Here is a 21031-nt window from a genome sequence, read left to right as displayed (position 1 = left end):
TAGGCCCGATTTCCCGCTTGGATGCGCCGCTGGATCTCCTTACTAGTGTTGTTGTCCGCGGTCACCAGCGATCCCAAATACACGAACTCTTCTACCACTTCTAGTTCGTCGCCGTCAACGGTTACCGTCCGTGGGAGGCGCGCATTTGTTTCCTTTGAGCCTCTTCCTTTCATGTATTTGGTCTTCGACGCATTTATTTTTAGCCCAATTCTCCTAGACTCCGCTTTCAGTCTGGCGTAGATTGCCTCCGCCGTCGCAAAGTTCCTGGCAATGATATCGAAGTCATCTGCAAAGCCTAGAAGTTGGCTACTCTTGGTAAAAATCGTTCCTCTCGTTTCAATGCCCGCTCGTCGGATCACCCCCTCAAGAGCGATGTTGAACAGCATGCAGGATAGACCGTCACCTTGTCTCAACCCTCGTCGCGTCTCGAAGGGACTCGAGAGTGTCCCAGAGATGCGTACGAAACACATCACTCGATCCAATGTAGCTCTGATCAGTCGCGTCAGTTTGTCCGGAAAACCGTATTCGTGCATTATCTGCCATAGCTTGTCTCGATCGACTGTATCGTATGCTGCTTTGAAATCGATAAAGATGTGATGCGTGGGCACGTTGTACTCCCGACATTTCTGCAAGATCTGTCGGATAGTAAACATTTGGTCCGTAGTTGCGCGAGCCCCCATGAAACCCGCCTGATAATTCCCTACGAAACCTTGTGCTATCGGTGACAGCCGGCGTAACAGGATCTGGGAGAGTACCTTGTAGGCGGCGTTTACCAGCGTAATACCACGATAGTTGCAGCAGTCTAGCCGATCACCCTTTTTGTAGATGGGACAAACCACTCCTTCCATCCATTCCTCCGGTAGCTTTTCCTCCTCCCAAATCCTTGAAATAACCCAGTGTAGAGCCTTTGCTAGCGTTTCTCCGCCATGTTTATAAAGCTCTGCCGGTAGGCGGTCCTTCCCAGCGGCTTTATTGGTCTTCAGCAGCCTGATTTCTCGTTTGACTTCTTGAAGATCAGGTGCTAGGACATCCCTATCTTCCATGGGCGCTTTAACACCCATATGTTAAATTTTGTTCTATTTGCTTAATTAGTTCTCGAGTTATGCAGAAAATTGTGTTTTATTTGTATTGCAGCCCGCCCTCTTAGTGGGGGGAGGGGTCTCTAACCACCACTAAAACCTTTCCTGGCCCCAAAAACCTCTACAAGCAAATTTTCACGCTGATCGGTTCAGTAGTTTTCGATTCTATAAGGAACATACGGACAGACAGACAGACAGACAGAAATCCTTTTTTATAGGTATATTCACTGCATTTTTCTTGTCAATCTGAAGTTGCAGAACTGGGCAGAACTAGTTATTATCTACAATTTTGCTGAAAAAAGTTTTGCTATATCTTTTGTTGTTACGGTGCTACAACGCTAGTACCTCATTAGTAACTAAATGAACGTTCATTTAGTCACTAATGAGATACTAGCATTGTAGTTCTGTAACTACAAAAGATACTACAAAACATAATTCAGCAATATTATAGATTATACCTAGTTCCGCAAATGTCCCATACATAATATAGTCAAATTTTGCTCGGCTGAGACGGTACTGTCAAATGAATCAAAATTGAGTCAAAGTGATCTGACCATCCCTGCGTCGGATGAGGCAGAGGCAATAATTTCGCTACAATATTCCGGTTTTTGCTTAAGGTTCCCAAACTATTTACCTTTTGGAAAATTGGCACATATCTGTGTGTCTATCCCACTCGAAACCGAACTCTTCTCAGCATTGGCTGGAGCGTTTTGATCGCTCATAATTTGATTTCAAAGAGCTCACTTCAAAAATTATGTAATTACTAGCTGATTTCCCGATCTCACTTGGGGCCCCTTTGTCAGTCAGTCACTTGTACATATGTTTTTGTAATGAAAACTGTCATAATGCAAGAAACAAAACCTTTTTTCCTTTGTTATACTATAACAAAGGTTTAGGAATTGGTCGAAAAACACGAAATTGATCCGAGGCCCGGAGGGCCGAGCCACATATACCAATCGACAGGGTTCGACGAACTGAGCAATGTCTGTGTGTATGTGTGTATGTATGTGCGGGGCGCAACTTTTCTATCGCCTATTTCTCGGAGATTGCTGAATCGATTTGTTCGCTATTACTTTTGTTTGAAAGGTATTATTGCCTAGTATATCACTATTGAATTGTTTCGAGGTCCGACATTTCGTTTAAAAGTTATAAGTAAAAATTACGTGACACGATTTTCTCCGGACCCAAATGACCGATTTCAACGATCTTGGTATCGAATGAAAGCTCTCGTTAACACTAGATTTTTTGGATAAATTTTATTGAAAACAAACAATCAGTTTAAAAGTTATGCTTAAAAAACCTGTTTTGACAAGGTAATAATTATCGCCTGTTTCTTAGAAATGACTAAACCGATTTAGACGCTATTAGTCTCATTTGACAGCTAACATAACCTAATAGATCACTATTGATTTGTTTTTTGATGGGACGTTTAATTTGAAAGTTATGATCAATTGAATACAACACATTAAAATTTACAATAATTTATAACGATTTCATCTAAGATGATTTATCTAGTTTGAATTATTTTGGCATCAAATTAGAGATTTTAATGCTACAAATATATCTGCAAAATTTCAGAAGAATCGGTTTTGCCGATCAAAAGATATTAACCCTCCAACACTCGCGCCGACTTTTGTAATTCGGTTACTCGCGCACACAATGGCCCAAAGCCAAAAAGACATGCGCATTAGAATTTTGACTGGGAAAACTTGGTTTTAAGTTTATGGAACCTTCGGAAGAATTTCTTAAAATTGAAAGTTCTATCGTCTGGTGCAATTTAAATTTTGATTAATCCCCCTAAAAGTGAAATAAAAAAATTATTTTTCTTCAGTTTCAATATAACACATTGATGTGTTCTGCAAAGTTTTAGAACATATTATTACAAGAAATTTTATTGAATACAGTAACCTTCTATCTATTAAGCGAAGAGAGAAAAATCTTATTCATTGTATATGAATTTGTAAGATCAGTTTTTTCTATTTTAGCTCTTTTTGCAATTGTTGTATTCCTTTTTCATGTATTACAAAATTGTACAAATAGTAAAAATACACAACTTTGATGAATATAGTATACCTCTATGTTTGTTTGTTTAGGTACTGTAGAACTTTGATTAAAAAATGCCTTAATTTTGACCCCGAATGACTCGACTACCAACAGATACATTTTAAACATTTTATATTTGCTGATTGTGTTGCTGCATACAGACACCATTTTTACATATGAAGAAACAATAGAAACTTCCAGGGCCAATCGTGGTACAACTCACATGCTGATTGCTTCGTTTCTGTGATGTCAGTTTATGCTGATCTATTTGCCTAACAATTTAAAGTATTAATGCATTGAATAATTATGACATTTTGCTCATAACAAGGTAATTGAAGAATATACGTTAGTTAAACAGAGATTTGTAACTTTATAACAATATGGCATTCAAAAACCTACACGTGTTGTACAAAATGCGTGTTGTACAGCGTGAGTAATCGAAGGTTAATAAAAATTGATGAAATTTATTCAAGAAAACTTTATTGATGTCAATCAAAAATAATGGCGTTACAGAAATTTATGCGTAGTTCAAAAACCTATAAACTAGACTTTTACTACGCAATGTATATGTTAAAGAATAATATTTCCTCTTATAACTTGCTTTTACTTGCACTTACTCAAATTAGTAACAACCAGCTTACCCTTACTCAGTAATTTCATGAAAAAAGGATCTATCAAAATTTATAGGTGCTGCTATTTTGTTTAAATTTTGTAAACTTATTCAATTTCCAAAAATTTTATGAAAACCAACGCACCACGCAACGTTAACCAATAGATGAATTATGTTCCGAAGACGTGTCGATTTCTATCTCAAATAGCAAGTAAGACCGTATAACAAAGGTTCCTTTCACCACTAGGTGGATTAAATCGGGTTTTTCATTTGAATATGTCTACTCCCTTAGACAGTTTCTCTCACGTTGTCCCCCAATCACCAGTAAGTCTGTCTTCTTCTCAGTAGTCTCTATAAATCGACACAAAGCCTTTTTTTACGTTTTTGAACCTCTCCTTTTTTAATGGCCACCCTATTCCCCCTTCCAGAAATATTTTTTTTTAACGAGTAGGGAAATCTGCTATCAGACACCTGAGAAGACAACTCAGGGAGTGGGGTTTGGTATCCCGACCCCCCTACTGGGGCGTGGGGATCCAGACCCACTAAAACCCTACTCGAGTCTCCAGCCTCAATCCCCCCTGGCACCACCTTATCGGTATTACTTCAGGGAGGGGCTATTGTGCTTAACGCACACTCTTAGATAACTACTGGACTATGGTAGTTAGGCTGTTTATTCGCCGTTGATCGGCTTTCCAGCGGTTTTGTAGCTCAAGTACGATCTGGGTAGCAGCCGCATTGACCGCTCCCCAGACGTCCGAGCTAGGACACATCCTTTGGACTAAGTTTTCCGGAGTAGTGTCCTGTCCGCTCACTGCCATCATGTTGCTTCTCACGCCGGCGAAACGAGGGCATATGAAGAAAGCATGTTCTGCAGTTTCCTCAACGTCCGCGCATTCGGGACACGCGAGGGACTCCGCATGCCCAAACTTGTGCAGATACTGTCTAAAACAACCATGCCCTGACAGAATTTGTGACAGGTGGAAGTTGACTTCGCCGTGACGCCTGTTGAGCCACACGATAGTTCCGGGATAAGTCGATGTGTCCAGCGGCCTTTTGTAGAATTAGACCATGCCCGCTGCCATGTGATCATCGAGATCGATCTTGTGGTACTCCGTATGCCTTTAGTTCCACGTTGGTTGAAGCACTCTACGTCCTCGCTGATGATGATACCAATAGGCATCATACCCGCTAAGACGCAGATTGCGTCATGTGAAACTGTGAGATACGCACTCGCCACTCTTAAGCACATGAGACGATAGGTGCTTTCCAGCTTGGTTAGATAGCTTTTGGTACCTAACGCCGATGACCACACCGGCCCGCCATACCTGAGTATGGACTGGACCACGTTGGCTAATAGCCTTCGCTTGCTGCTTATTTATGGTCTTCAGCACTTTTGTTCGTATAAATATCCCCCTTAATCTAAAACTGTAAAAAGTTCGTCATTGCTTACTATAATGAAAATAAAAAAATAACTTTTTTGTGATGGGAAATATAGACATAGTTTCTTCGGCAAAGTTGTAAATATTGTAAAAACAAGCAACTTTGCTGAAGAAATAAAATTTCTATCTTCATCGAGTGCTATAGGGCATATTCTTTAAAACTTCTTTAAAAATTGGTTTTCCATACTTAGCTTTCGTTAGTTGCATTTTGTTAGAATACAATGTTCTAGGCAATTATCGAAGCTCTCGAAATTTTGCAGAAGATCGCTAATCTTTTGGACCTTTACTTGCTGAATTATCGCATATTCAAGCTATAAGTTTCCATAGCATCACGAGCCCATGGGGTAAAATGGGGCAAGCGGATTTATGAAATCAGCGCTTCATCTTAAAGCTTAAGTCGAGAACTATAAACTTGTATAGGTTCCGCTTGTCCCCAACCACCCAAATTGCCCAAATTACCGAAGAAACCATGTGTCTATCTACGAATACAAAAAAATGGACGTGGATCGAACCTTTAGTAAACGCGAAACACATAAAACGTAGACTTGCCCTACTCTCATTTGGGTGTTTGGGGACAAGCGGAACCCATACAAGTTTATAGTACTCGACTTAAGCTTTAAGATGAAGCACATATTTCATAAATCCACTTGCCCCAGTTTACCCCATAGGCTCGTGAATTTACGGAAATTTAAAGCTTGAATATGCGATAACTCAGCAAGTAAAGGTTCAAGAGATTTGCGGTCTTCTGCAAAAACGTGTATTTTGATTGCTTCGATAATTGTCTGGAACATTGTATTCTTGCAAAATGCAACTAAGAAAAGCTAAGTATGAAAAACCAATTTTTAAACAATATGCCCTATATGCCCAAGTCGCTTTTTACGCGCAGGATACGTCCCGTGTAAATCAAAACCGCGTAAAAAAACCGCGTAAATTTCGAAAACCGCGTAAATTCCGAAAACCGCGTATAAAAAACAATATTTCGCGTAAAAAAACTTTGTGGATTTCAACACCACGCGAAAAAATAGACGTTTTGAGCACAAAAAAGTAAAAGTGTAAAAACCGCGTAAAAAGCGACTTCAGTGTATTTCCTAACACAAAAACAGTTATTTTTTATTTTCATTATAATAAGCGATGACTAACGTTTGACAGTTTTAGTTTAAGGGGGATATTCATATGAACAAAAGTGCTGAAGACCATAAATGAGAAAATGAAAACTAGGTGCACTAGGAACTAGTTCCACTTTTCGTCATTTTGGACTACCGTCATCCGGGGTGAGATTGTGCCAAACAAGCATATGTTTTTGACCAAACTCGTGTTTTTAGTCTTTTGACCTTGAAATGCGGTCAGGCATATATTAATATTTTTTGAAACGATGGTTCTATAATTGATGAAGGGACGGTAAGGGAAAGTAATGAAGAAGGATTTTTTGGGAATCGAGGGGAAAGAGTGGAAAGGAAGGGGGGGAGGGTAATAGGTAGCTACGCTTAACAAGTTGTCTTTGTGACTCCTACCTTGGGCAAAAGGTAGGAGTCACAAAGACAACTTGTTAAGCGTAGCTACCTATTACCCTCCCCCCTTCCTTTCCACTCTTTCCCCTCCATTCCTAAAAAATCCTTCTTTATTACTTTCCCTTCCCATCCCTTCATCAATTGTAGAACCATCGTTTCAAAAAATATTAATATGTTTTTGGTTTTTAGCTTAGTATACACACAATTTAGGAACTAAGTTTATTTCAAATCTGTCAGTATATAGTAAATTATTCAATTAACAACTACCGTAGAGATGGTTTAATTACAATGTAACCTAATTTTACCAAAAGTGCATGAACTTTGGCACAATCTCACCCCTTCTAGTTTATACTTCGCCAAAAATAGTCCGCAACACCAGGGCTGTCATTCGCTCACACTATGCGCCCAATGTTCCAATATTATGCCTTGTCGCACAGAGCGATTCGGTAACACACCTCTACAGCTAATATGCACACAGCGTACGAGCTAAAGCGGAGTAGGAGCAAACGACAGCACTCGGTGAAAATCGCCCAGTGAGTGATCATCCAAACAGCACTTGGTGCTACCCTTTGCCACACTCCGTGCGGAATTAACGCAAAAAAAATTGTTTTGTATTTACAAATTTTCTGCCCTTTTAAAAGTGAAAATACACGCTGCACTGAACAACTAATATGGTCTATGTTAAGTTAGTACGGATCAGGCGACGCAACAGTAAAAATGTTTTTTTCTTCAATCACACCACTTCAACTGACCCAGCGCAGGGTGTACAATCCAGACGCGCAGAGTGCGGCTCTTGGTGTGGTAAAGCACGCAACAAATTTATCACTCTGCGTTTGCAACTGCCTTTTCCTGGTGCGTGTAAAACACGAAAGAGCGTGTTTAGCAAAAGAGACACTGAAGGGAATTTGTGGGCGAACACACACCGCATGGCGAATGTTGTGTTCTTTAAGAATGTGTGTCTTTTGGTCTGCGCTGCGGTTTATGCCACCTCTGCGCAACACCTTTCGTTCAAATACGGCAAGTAAGCGTATGTCCTTCGTAAGCAAAGTTACTGTCTCAAGTCTGTGAAGAACTGCCGGTCTGATTAGTGTTTTGAGCATCAACTTTGTGCGGTGACGTATGCTCCTTGATCGAAGCGTCTTGCCTGATGGAAAAGTAGGCTCCGACGTCCAGTTTGAATGCGTTGAATGGCTTAATTTGTAACCCAATTTTCCTACTTACTTACTTTACTTATTCAACCGAGAGCCGGGGTGGCTCTTGCCGTATCAAGAATTCCTCTCCATTGTACTCGGTCCAGGGCTACTCATCGCCAATTTGTTGCGCGTTTCGACACACACACAAGTCGGCTTTAACCTGGTCGAGCCATCGTGCACGTCGAGCCCCTCTATTCTAGGTGCCGGTGGGGTTCTTGAAGAGAACGGATTTCACTGCACAGTCGTCCGGCATCCTTACGACGTGGCCGGCTCACCGTAGTCTCCCAACTTTCGCCAGGTGCATGATGGGAACCTCTCCAAGCAGTGCCTGTAGCTCGTGGTTTATACGTCTCCGCCACTCTCCGCTTTCCGTTTGCACTCCGCCAAAAATAGTCCGCAACACCTTTCGTTCAAAAACGGCAAATGCACGTATGTCTTCCGTAAGCAAAGTTACCGTTTCAAGTCCGTAGAGGACTACCTGTCTTATTAGCGTTTTGTACATCGTCAGCTTTGTGCGGCGTCGTATGCTCCTAGATCGAAACGTCTTGCGGAGGGAAAAGTAGGCTCGATTTCCAGCTTGAATGCGTCGTTGGATCTCCATACTCGTATTATTGTCGGCGGTGACCAGAGATACCAAATATACGAAATTATCAACCAATTCCAGTTCATCGCCGATAATAGTCACTGTCCGTGGGTGGCAAACGTTGCTTTCTCAGGAGCCTCTTCCTACCATATATTTGGTTTTCGACGCATTAATTTGTAACCATATCCTCCTAGCCTCCGTTTTTAGTCTGGCGTAGATTGCCTCCGCCGTCCCACGGTTTCTAGTAATGATGTGGAGGTCTTCTGCGAAGGCTAGGAGCTGGCTGCAATCGTTAGTGGTCTACAAGGTGATAATACCTTTCAACTAGGTGTAATAGTGAACGAATCAGTTCAGCCATCTCCGTCTGTTTCTCGGAGTCAAACAGCACACATACTCATACACACACGTACACACACGCAGAGAGAGAGAGAGAGAGAGAGAGAGAGAGAGAGAGAGAGAGAGAGAGATTGCTCAGTTCGTCGAACCTTATTTGTGTTTTTGCTCCTTAGCGGACGCTTCTATACAGGTTTTTTTTCTTCACTTTGATCCAAGCATGGCTCGCATTATCAATTACCTGTACCTAGGGTTTATTTCTAATTCCTGTCGTAGTAAGTAAAATCATTATAATTTTCATCATTTGTTGGATGGATTTGATGAATAGTCCAAAAGTTCTTATGCTGATTTGACTAAAACACACTTACCTTCCGATCCGTGAACTTTGAAATCACTGAAAAGCGATTATTAAAGCATATTTTTGAAATTACACAACTGATTTTATTTCTTAAATTCGTCGTACCGTTTTAAAATCCATCCATCAAAATTTTTCATCGTCCGAACTAAAAATCACAACAATGTTTACGAAGCTAACGCGAGTGGATTTGTGTAGAACGGCATGGCAACAGTTATTCTGCAAAATTTCTGCAGGTCAGACAAGTTTTCCTGGCTGTAGAATAACGACAATGCCTTGCGTGAGCTATTTTCATTTGCGAATGACGGAAATTAAAACGATTAGTCGACATTTTCTTCTTCATCACACGTAAAAACGTAGAAATTTTGGCTGGTAGGACTCCTTTAATGATAAAAAGCATTTAAAAAGATCTCAGCTCACTTTGATTGATCGCATATGATAGACAATAAACTAAAATATTAGGGAATAGCTAGTTTTGCATTTTGTGTCTTAAAAATGCTGATATTTTTAATAATTTGTGTTGGTTAGGACGGGAATAGGCAATTACGAAGCAGCAACATACCCTATATCGTGTCACTAGCCGACATATTATTCCGTCCGAAGGAATTACATATATTGCAGTTTAAGTACGTAAGCTCCTTTTGGAACGATAGCTTTTGCGGAAGACGCAACTAGGGTTCGAAACCCGTTTTATGTTGCGACTAAAACCAGTCTCGGAATGTATAATTTTGCCCGTATAAATAATTTATGGGATTGTCATGGGAAGTTCAGTTTGTTTACAGATCTATTATAAGAATACGTATATGACTCACTCCAGTTTGGTGATGCATGCTAGCAGCCTTCATCACGAAAAAAATTACAATAGTGCCAAATTTATAAAACTTACAAAAATGCAAACCATAGGTATAAACGTTCTTAAGACTTAATTTGGCCCTTCTTTTTCGACAGACTTCCCAGCCGGTTATTAGAGTACAGGAAAATTACGGGGCTATTGTAAAGATCCTATTGACTCAATAGCGGCACCGCCCAGTCGACCAGCTTTTTAGACCGGCATCGTACCCCGGAGCTAACTGGGCGGGCTTATAAAATTTATATCTACCACATTTTTAAAGCTCATTCCAAGAGGATAGATAGTCATTTGTATCACAATAGAAGAGCCGTGCGTTTCCATCTAGCCAGCGCTATCGCTGAGTAGGATGAATGGATGCGCCCTGTATTCCACTATTTATAAATGTTTAATCGTGGCCATTTCTTAGCAGGAAATGTTGACAAACACTAGCCATTTTAGGAAAATCCTGCAGTATACAGTATCATAATAATTGTGCGCTGCCGCTACTAATTTCGTTTTGATTACATATTTTTACAGCCATGTTTTCGATTGTAAACTTACATAAATAAAATCGCACATCAAAATAAATTGTTTACTTGATGACCAATCTCATCTGCTCTAATACCTTTAGTAAAATGGATTTTACTCTAGCAGTAGGTACTTTGATTAATGCTGACTTAATTTAAATGTTATATAATGAAGGTTCAACATCATTAAACCGATATTAGCCGTAATAATCTTCTCAATAGCTCTATTCTGCAGCCATGAATGTCAAGTTCGATTCGTATGAACCTATTTCATAACCTGCTTATTATTACCGCATTACGCTACCTCCGTTTTGCTTTGAAACCATTGCCAAATCGCAAGGTTCAACAGCCAAAATAGCCGCATGTCTCACAGTCCCACACGCTTGAACTTGAAAAAAGTAAAATTAATCGCACCGAGCGACCAAGCGCACGCGTACGTTGCTCTAATATCCCTCAAATCAGCTGTGCTTAGTTGTTTATACAGCAATGTCTATACATACATATGTACGAATGACGGTAGAGTACGTACATCGCCATCGCGCATAGCTAAACTGGCAATCACAATCAGCTGGCACCGTCAGGTGCTGCCATCTGCATCGGTTTCACACAATCAACCGCACACTAGTACAATTAACCGGATCGATTGGCATCGTGTGAAAAAACATCTGATCACAAATGCAACCACAATCGCGTGCTGATGTGCGTTTCGCGGTTGAATGAGCATATTTTTTCTCCGTGCAATACATGCTCGCTCGTTGTTGCTCTCAGCCATCAGCATACACCAGCATACAACGTCCAGCTGAGCCGCGAGCAGATTTACTACCTGCATGATCATATATCATACACATTCAGGTACTCAATTCTCCTCAAACCGCGCGATTTCACTGGTGGTAGCGTGGTGAATATAATTGCCTGTGGTGTGTGCGCGCGCTGTAACTCACTTATACGCGCTGCAATTCCGCGGACTGCAGCCGCGAGCGCCTATCCGTGTAATTGTTTGCTGATTTTTCAGCGTCAACTTGTCTGACAGAACCGACGGACGACGGTTCCGAGCGCAAGCGATAGCCGATAGCATGCATGCTGAGGCATCGTTGTGTAGAAGAATGCTAAAAAAATCCGCTCCGGTGCGGTACACAGAGCGAAGCCGAGCAGGCGGAATCATTTAATAAATCCATTCGCCATGGTAAATAGCACAAATCCACTTGGCAAAGAGAAGATGCGGCTCAGTGCAGTATGCACACTTCATGCATGGTAGGTACATCTCGTTTTCGTTTCAGTAATTTTCCAAAGTCATGCAGCACAAACAAGATTTAATTGCTAACGTGAGATCAGCTTGTAGTATATCACATGTTTATAATTAATCTCTGATTAATTTGGAGTCTACTACAATAAAAACGTATGCAGTTAGCTTTGCATTTCGATTATAATAAAATGGTGATGGAATTTATCATGACCGCCGATTTAACAACGGACATTAATCGGTCATATATTTTTGTACACGGAAAAACTCGTTTCAAATACTACGAATACATTCATGAAATCATAAATTTTCAAATGCGATGAAATCATGACTGAAGTCACATATCAGGCAACACAAAACCATGAATAATAATTGTTGTATTGTCTGTTCTTGTATTGTCTTTGTATCGCAAGAAATTTGTGGTACATACCATAATTATTGTTCATGGTGTATTTTCATAAAACATACGCTAGAATCCTGCAATCATGAGTCATTTGTCTCATTTTGGAGATTCAATTTCTTACCGTGTATCATATAATTATCGTGACAACTTTACTCTGAACAGACAGCGTGTTTCGTGATCAAACAATAAATGGATGTGAATTAACGCTCAATCATTTAGTAGCAACCTAGGCTAGTCGTTAGAATTCACTTCAAAGTAGTACCTTATTTATATGTGCTCTTGGCGGACTTTTTACATCAAATGGTTGCAATCGTTGATAAATTATATTTAGTCAATTTCTAACGCATTCAATTTTTTCATATCAAAATAGGGTCTTGATTTTGGCACGGTTTCGAGTTTGGCAACGTAGGCGACGCGCATTTGTTGCCAAATTCGAAATCCTACTGTATAAAAGTTTTGTACAGTATTTAAAATTTAGTTCAAACCGAACTAAACTTCAAAATTTTTTGACCCAAGCACATAAAATACGATATTTCTCGCCGCCTTAGTGGTGTCAGGATGAATACAAAGATGCCGCTAAAGGACAAGGCTGGTCAGCTATTGACTGACCGTACAGAACAGCTTAACCTTCCGTTACTCGCGCTGTTGTATTTTGTACAACACTTGCACATTTTTGAATGCCGTTTGGTTTTAAAGTAACAGGTCGATGTCAAACCAATGCGTATTCTTCAATAAACTTATTATGAACAAAATGACATAATTATTAAATTCATCAATGCTTTAAACTGTTCAGAAAAATAGATCAGCATAAACCGAAATCGCAGAAATGCTGCAAGCGCCGTACGAGGGGTACCGCAATTGGTCCCTACTGGAATTTTCTCTCGTTTCTTCATAAGGGAAATTGGTTTCTGTATCCAGCAAAGTTATTCAGCAGTTGATGATCATTCCGCAGTTGTGAAAAAGTTCACAATTTCGTGGCTTTAGGCCGCTAGTATATGGATCAGTTTTCTGAATGTGTTATATCTACAGAATCTGTTTTTTTGTAAGGACTTGTTGAGAAAATGTTATAGTAGATCAAAAACGCTAGGCTGATGAACGGAAGTTTCAAATTGTCATTACTGTGCGAGTAACTCCCTAAACATTCTTGCCCAAGCGAATCAAAACACCATATCAGCCCTACTTTCTAAGCTACCAACAGCAGAAATGATATCATACTATGTTTTATGCGAAAAACATCTAAGAAAACATGATAACTGCTAGAAAAAAATCTAGTCAACAGAATGTTATCTCATTTAGGAACGATAAAATGATCTTTTCGAATGCAACAGCCTATATACGGCCGTAATGGTAAGGCGTACAATGTACAGCACATTTTAGCGTCACCTGGTGACAAACTTATGAAATTCTATCCCCCAACCGAAAGGTCTTGACCTACTGATTACCTTTGCTGAAGACAGTAACTTTCTATATAGCCGAGATTTCGAGATATTCTGAGATAAAGAGTGTTGTACAAAATACAACGCGCGGGTATCCGTATTACAAAAGTTGGCGCGAGTAACGGAAGGTTAAACGATGGACTGAACATTTTCAACAACTCTTCCGAGTTTCAAATGTCAGAGACCAACGAAACCAGCAGCGTATGACGCCTACAGTTCGTCGAATTAATCGCGTCAACTTGGAGGCGCCATCGCTGGATGAAATTGTAGCAGCCATCAAGTAGTATGAAATGAAATAGAGCGCCAGGGATAGATCGTATTTCAGCCGAAATGCTCAAAGCTGACCCATCTTTGTCAGCCCAGATGATGCATCAGCTTTTCAGCAATATATGGGAAACCGCAACTTTTCCGGTGGACTGGATGCAGGGCATATTGGTCAAAGTGCCTAAGAAAGGAGACCTAACGGAATGCGGTAACTGGCGTGGCATCACGTTGCTCTGTATTACTCTCAAAGTACTCTGTAAGGTAATCCTCAACCGGATCCAGGAGAAGATCGACGCTACTCTCCGACGGCAGCAAGCAGGATTCCGTGCTGGCCGATCATGTGTAGACTATATCACAACGCTCCGCATTATATTGGAGCAGATCAACGAATTCCAGGACTCTCTTCTGCTGGTGTCCGTTGACTTCGAAAAGGCGTTCGACCGACTCAATCACGAAAACATCTGGGGCGCACTTAGGCGTAGAGGAGTTCCAGATAAGCTAGTCCATCTCATCGAGACTTAGTACGAGGCGTTCTCGTGCAAGCTTTTGCACGACGGCGTCTTGTCCGACCCCATAAGGGTTACTACTGGCGTGAGACAGGGCTGCATTTTATCACCGCTTCTGTTTCTCATCGTTATGGATGAGATATTAGTTGGAGCAATTGACAGTAGACCAAATCGAGGATTGCCTTGGAATCCTCTAACGATGGAGCAGCTAAATGACCTCGACCTAGCCGACGACATTGTCTTGCTCGCACAACGCCGAAACGATATGCAGAGCAAGTTAGATGACCTCTCCGAGAGCCCCCAAGCAGCAGGTCTCACAGTCAATGTAGTGAAAACTAAGTCTATGGTAGTGAACACTGACAATGCCACCAACTTCACAGTAGCGGGACAACAAGTTGAGCAGGTAGACGCCTTTCAATATCTTGGTAGCCAAACAACGCCCGATGGTGGTACCAAGACTGATATAGCCACACGGATCAGGAAGGCCAGGGGTGCCTTTGCAGGTCTGCGAAACATTTGGCGCTCAAACCAGATCACTCTACGTACGAAAACCCGAATCTTTAATTCAAACGTTAAATCCGTACTGCTGTATGCCTACGAAACGTGGTGCGTCTCAGCGGAGACAACGCAAAAACTGCAGGTATTCATTAACCGGTGCCTGTGATACAACATTCGTGCCTGGTGGCCTGATAATTGGATATCCAATGAGGAACTCCATCGTCGGTGTCATCAACGGCCGATAGCCACAGAAATTCGTGAACGTAGGTGGAAGTGGATCGGACACACCTTGAGGAAAGGAGCGAACGAGGTTTGCAGAGCAGCACTCGACTGGAATCCACAAGGACAGCGTAGAAGAGGCAGACCCAGAGGCTCATGGCGACGGAGCTTAGCCAACGACATCCGGGCTGTAGACGAGAACCTGTCCTAACGACAGGTAAAAGCCATGGCGGGTAACCGTCAGCAGTGGAGATCTCTGATTTCATCCCTTTGTTCTGCCGGACCGGCGGACACATAAGTAAGTAAGTAAGTAAACCATTTGGTTTGTATATCTCGATTGCAACTGAGAAATACGACATCATATCTGAACGAAAAAGTTATATTTCACGTCAGATAAGAGCGTATATGTACCAAAGTGGAGGCAATATACGTGCGAAAATTTTGACGATTATTTTTAATTCTGTCTTGCATTTTATACAGTGGTTTTTATAACACACAACTTAATACTCCTGAATATATGATTGAGATATAACTAAATATTTCAATCATCTATAGCTATACAGCTTTATAATTCACAGTCATGAGTTGTATATGAGGACACGCCCGACTGCAAAACAACTTATTGTTCACTTTGTTTTGACACACTCTAATCATTATACAATTCCAATGTAAAATTGACTTGAAAACGATTTAATGTAAACTTTCTATTACGATCTTGTGTTATCTGGGCAGCGATGCACCAACTTTGCGGCTTCCCGAGGCTTGGTGATCAAAAGCACCTTCTTTCCCCACAAAGATATCCACAAAGCTATCTGGAGATCACCTGACCAACGAACCTCGAACCAAATCGACCATATTCTCATCGAGGGCCAGTTTTTCTCGAACATCACCAACGTACGCTCCCTGCGGAGTGCGGATATTGACTCGGACCACTACCTAGTAGCAGTACATGTGCGCTCAAAACTATCGATGGTTTATACCTCGCGACAAAGTCGCCCTCCTCGGCTAAACATTCGGCAACTAGACAACCCGCGAACTGCCGAAAACTACGCGCGTGCTGGATGATGCTTTACCTTCCTCTGTGGAGCTAGATGCTTCGAACCTCGAAAACGGATGGAGTAGGATATGCTCTCGAGTGCACGAAATGATTGGTTTGACGGGGAATGCCAAGAAGCGATAGAGAGGAAAAAAAAGAGCTTGGGAAAACAATCTGAGCATATCCACGAGAGAGAATTTGGCCAAGTATCGACGAACGACGAATGAGTTGACCACGATCCTGCGAAGGAAAAAGCGCCAGAAGGAGGACAGAGATCGTGAGGAGCTTGAACAACTATTCCGGGCTAATGATACCCGCGAGTTTTACGAAAAGGTGAACCAAACTCGCAAGGCCCACACACCAAATCCTGACATGTGTATGGACGAGGGAGGGGATCTAATCATAAACGAGCGCGAGGTGGTCGATAGGTGGAAGCAGTTCTTCGATGAGCACCTCAACTGCAATATAGCAGCAGGAGACGCAATGGAAGTTAACCTCAGAGTACCTACAAACGACAACAGCGTACCGGCTCCCGACCTCGAAGAGATCCGGCGAGAAATCGGTCTGCTGAAGAATGATAGAGCCGCCGGAAAGGACCGACTCCTAGCTGAACTTTATAAAAATGGCCAAGAACCGCTAGCAACGGCACTTTACTGGCTGATTTCAAGGATTTGGGAAGAAGAGAAACTACCGGAGGACAAGGTGCTCTCCTAGATTTTGTTGCGTCGTCTATCCCCAATAGCAAGAGATTTCGTAGGGCAGTTGAACGCAAACAGCTATGGCAGATAATGCACGAGTACGGTTTTCCGGACAAACTGACGCGGCTGATCAAAGCTACTCTGGAACGAGTGATGTGTTACGTGCGCGTTTCGGGGACACTCTCAAGTCCTTTAGAATCGCGCAGAGGGTTACGGCAAGGCGATGGACTGTCCTGCAGGTTATTCAATATCGCTATTGAAGGTGTTATCCGGCGAGCGGGCATCGAAACGAGAGGAACGATCTTCAGCAAGAGTAGCCAACTCCTAGCCTTTGCAGACGTCCTCGACATCATTACTAGAAACCGTGGGACGGCGGAGGCAATCTACGCCAGATTGAAAACGGAGGCTAGGAGGATAGGGTTACAAATTAATGCGTCGAAAACCAAATATATGGTAGGAAGAGGCTCCCGAGAAAGTAACGTTTGCCTCCCACGGAGAGTGGACTATTGACGGCGATGAACTGGAAGTGGTTGATGAGTTCGTATATTTGGGATCTCACCGCCGACAATAATACGAGTAAGGAGATCCAACGACGCATTCAAGCTGGAAATCGAGCCTACTTTTCCCTCCGCAAGACGTTTCGATCTCAGAGCATACGCCGTCCCACAAAGCTGACGATGTACAAAACGCTAATAAGACCTCTACGGACTTGAAACAGTAACTTTGCTTACGGAAGACATACGTGCATTTGCCGTTTTCGAACGAAAGGTGTTGCGGACTATTTTTGGCAGAGTACAGACGGAAAGCGGAGACGTATGAATCACAAGCTACAGGCACTGCTTGGAGAGATTCCCATCGTACACCTGGCGAAAGTTGGGAGACTACGCTGGGCCGGCCACGTCGCAAGGATGCCGGCCGATTGTGTAGTGAAATCCGTTCTCTTCAAGAACCCCACCGGCACCAGGAATAGAGGGGCTCAACGTGCACGATGGCTCGACCAGGTTGAAGCCGACTTACGTGTGTCGAGACGCGCAACGAATTGGCGACGAGCAGCCCTGGACCGAGTACAATGGAGAGGAATATTGTTTAATTAAGAAGATTGTTTAATTGATTGTTGCCACAATATAATTCGGTTCTTTTGAAACAAGGTGAATTAAAATGGAACATAAATCAAACTAAATTAAGCCGAAAGTCTGATTGCAAGCAATGCAATTTTCGACGTGATGAAGCACATTAGTTGCCTGTGACCTGCAGCAGGAATAGTTGGTGAAAGAAAGTCACGACTAAACAGATGATTATTATAACTTTGCACATATTGAATAATTTAGAGATGTAAACTCAATAAATTGTGAAAAATCTGCTTATCACTAAAGAATGCTACAAACTAATATTACACTTTATTTTTTCGCCCATCCACATCTCACTGGGGGCGACATAAACTTTTTTTTTAATTTGTATAAGCCTAATGTCTATATGAAAAGTAATAGATATGAAAAATAAGAATAGATTTGTTTTTCACCTTAAAATTTTAAGTAAAAATGAACAAACGCGCACCCCTCCACCCCCCCCCCCCTCCTTTAGTTGCCCAACACCCGAAGGACAAAAACTTTATTGCATATTTGTAATGGCCTAATGTCATGTTTGTACCGTTTTTCGAGGTAGTTCGTGTATCACTTCTCTCATTCGTTTCAACGTTTTTGAGCTTCATTTTTTACATTATTTGTGTATTATTTCTTATATCATTGTTGTACCATTTTTGAATCAAATTTTTCTTGTTTTTTAACGTTTTGGACATTTTTGTATCATTTTTCTGTGAAAGTTTATTTTGATTGGAGTTGTACTATTTTACCCCTTTATTATTTTTTGTATCATTTTGGTGCCATTTTTGAAGCTTTATTGTACCGTTTATGAATCATTTTTGTTTTTTTTGTTTTATAATAGCGTCATATACGTCACATTTTTGTATTGTGTTTGTGTATTTTGTATTGTGTTTGTATTTTTGTAGTTTGGTGTTAATTTTGTAACATTTTATGTTATTTTATGGCGGTTTGTAGTATCAAGCAGATCGAAGAAAAAGGCACTTTTCCTTCTAGCAAAATTTTAGATACTTCGATCCGAACTGTGCGATAAATTTGTAATATAAAGGTATTGAAACAGCTAGTCATTAAATATATATTTCAGTTTAAAAGAATATCAAGAATGCTATGAACAGCATCTGTGATTTAACCGTTATGTGTTCGACAGGGTACCCGGGTACCTTTTCAGATTTCAAAGTAAGAAATTTTAAAGTTTTCTTCGACCCAGGATACTGAAACTCCGTGACATCTCAAAACTCGCTAAATTACAACTTTTTATAAAATAAGTTTTCATGTAGCACTTAAGGGGGAGGAAAGGGGGAGCTTCGAAATTTTTTACCCTTTAAGTGCTCGACAAGGGTCCCCGGGTACCCACAAATTGAAATGCTTGTAACTTTGGCAATATTTGACCGATTTGGACCAACTTACCACCTAAAGATTCAGAAACTTATCCACTTCCAGTGGGGTTACAACAGAACCGGAAGTGGTTCATTTGGTTTCCGGAAATCCGGTATTCCGAGGAAGTGTTCCGGAATTAAAGCTAAAAAGTGCTGAAAAGGATTTTTCTATCTTCGCTAAAGAGATAGAAGGTTACTGTCTTCAGGAAAAATTCTTGTAATAATATGCTCTAAAACCTTGCAGAACCCGTAAATGTGTTATATTGAAACTGAAGAAAAATAAAATTTTTATTTCACTTTTAGGGGGATTAATAAAAATTTGAATTCCACCAAACGATAGAACTTTTAATTTCAAGAAACTCTTCCAAAGCCTTCATAAACCTAAAATCAAGTTTTCCCACTCAAAACTGTAATGCGCACGTTTATGTGGTTTTGGACCACTGTGAAGCCCCACTGGAATATGTTCCGGAATGGCCATGCCGCGGCAAAATCATCAGATAGAGTCAAAACAATGAGAAACTACCTTCCGAAGTAATTTCATGAATATAGATACCCAAATTGCCAGTGTTGCAAGCCAAACAGTTCTGTGGCCACAGGAGGTCCCACGGGAACTTGTTCTAGAATGGCCATTCCGAGGATAAATCATTATACGGTTTTAAAACTATGAAAAATGACCTTTCGGAGTCATTTGAGGAATTTTGGATACCCATATTACTATGATTACATCAAAAATCTTAGAGAGTGCCTTAATTCCGGAACACACTCTCGGAATACCGGATTTCCGGGAACCAGATGAACGACTTCCGGTTCTGTTGCAACCCCACTGAAAGTGAATAAGTTCCTAAATCTTTAGGTGGTAAGATGGTCCAAATCGGTCAAATATTGCCAAAGTTACAAGCGTTTCAATTTGTGGGTACCCGGGTACCCTTGTCGAGCACTTAAAGGTGTTTTTTTTGTCGAACACATAACGGTTAATGAAAACAGCCGATGGGGCACGTGCCCCAGTGTGCACACTATCACTGCTAAAGTAGGTATCGCATAATAGCATTAAGGCATGTCTCACAGTACCATAGCTTTAAGCGACGCAATGTGCTAAAACCTTCATTTAGACTATAGTTTCAGCCTCCGGGTGAAAGGCAAAATATGTCATTTTCCCGTGCAGGTACACAAAAAGCAGCAGCAGCAGCACCACATCGACATTCCTCTTACACCTTCTGCCAATGCATCTCATCTAAGCCGCTTCAATTTCACGTGATTGTCATAAATATCAGCAAATTACACACATATGTTTTGTGTATTTGCTAACGTGTCCCAATGCAATACGGTCCTATGCTATAGCATCGTAGCTACTTTATGAAGTTTATTCCATTTCTTTTGCCGTCACCACCCCCGCGCCCGGTAGTGCCTCCTGCCGGACTCTGCGTTCGGCATGGAAATATGTCGGAAACAACTACACTTTGGGGACGACTGGCCAGCCAACCAACCAACCAGCCGGGCTGGCATCTAGTGCAGGAAAAAAAAAGTCGGCACTTCTGAAAGCGGCAAGAACAAACCGAGAGACGGTTTATCTAGAACGTTTTGACTTCTGTGTAAGTTTGCCATTCTTTGTTTTTTTTCCTGCACCCGAACCACACGAAGGATCGAGTCCGGTGGAAGTCCGGGGTTGAGCTTAATGTACACATAGTTTCAACCAATTTTTTCCCCAATGCCGGCTGCCAACATTCGTCCAATTTGGACCGTAGCCGTTCCTATTTGAATA

This window comes from Sabethes cyaneus, chromosome 2 (genome assembly GCF_943734655.1).
Source record: "Sabethes cyaneus chromosome 2, idSabCyanKW18_F2, whole genome shotgun sequence".
NCBI classification, from domain to species: Eukaryota; Metazoa; Arthropoda; class Insecta; order Diptera; family Culicidae; genus Sabethes; species Sabethes cyaneus.
The sequence above is the reverse complement of the archived record's forward strand: the minus strand, read 5'-3'. Positions refer to the sequence as shown.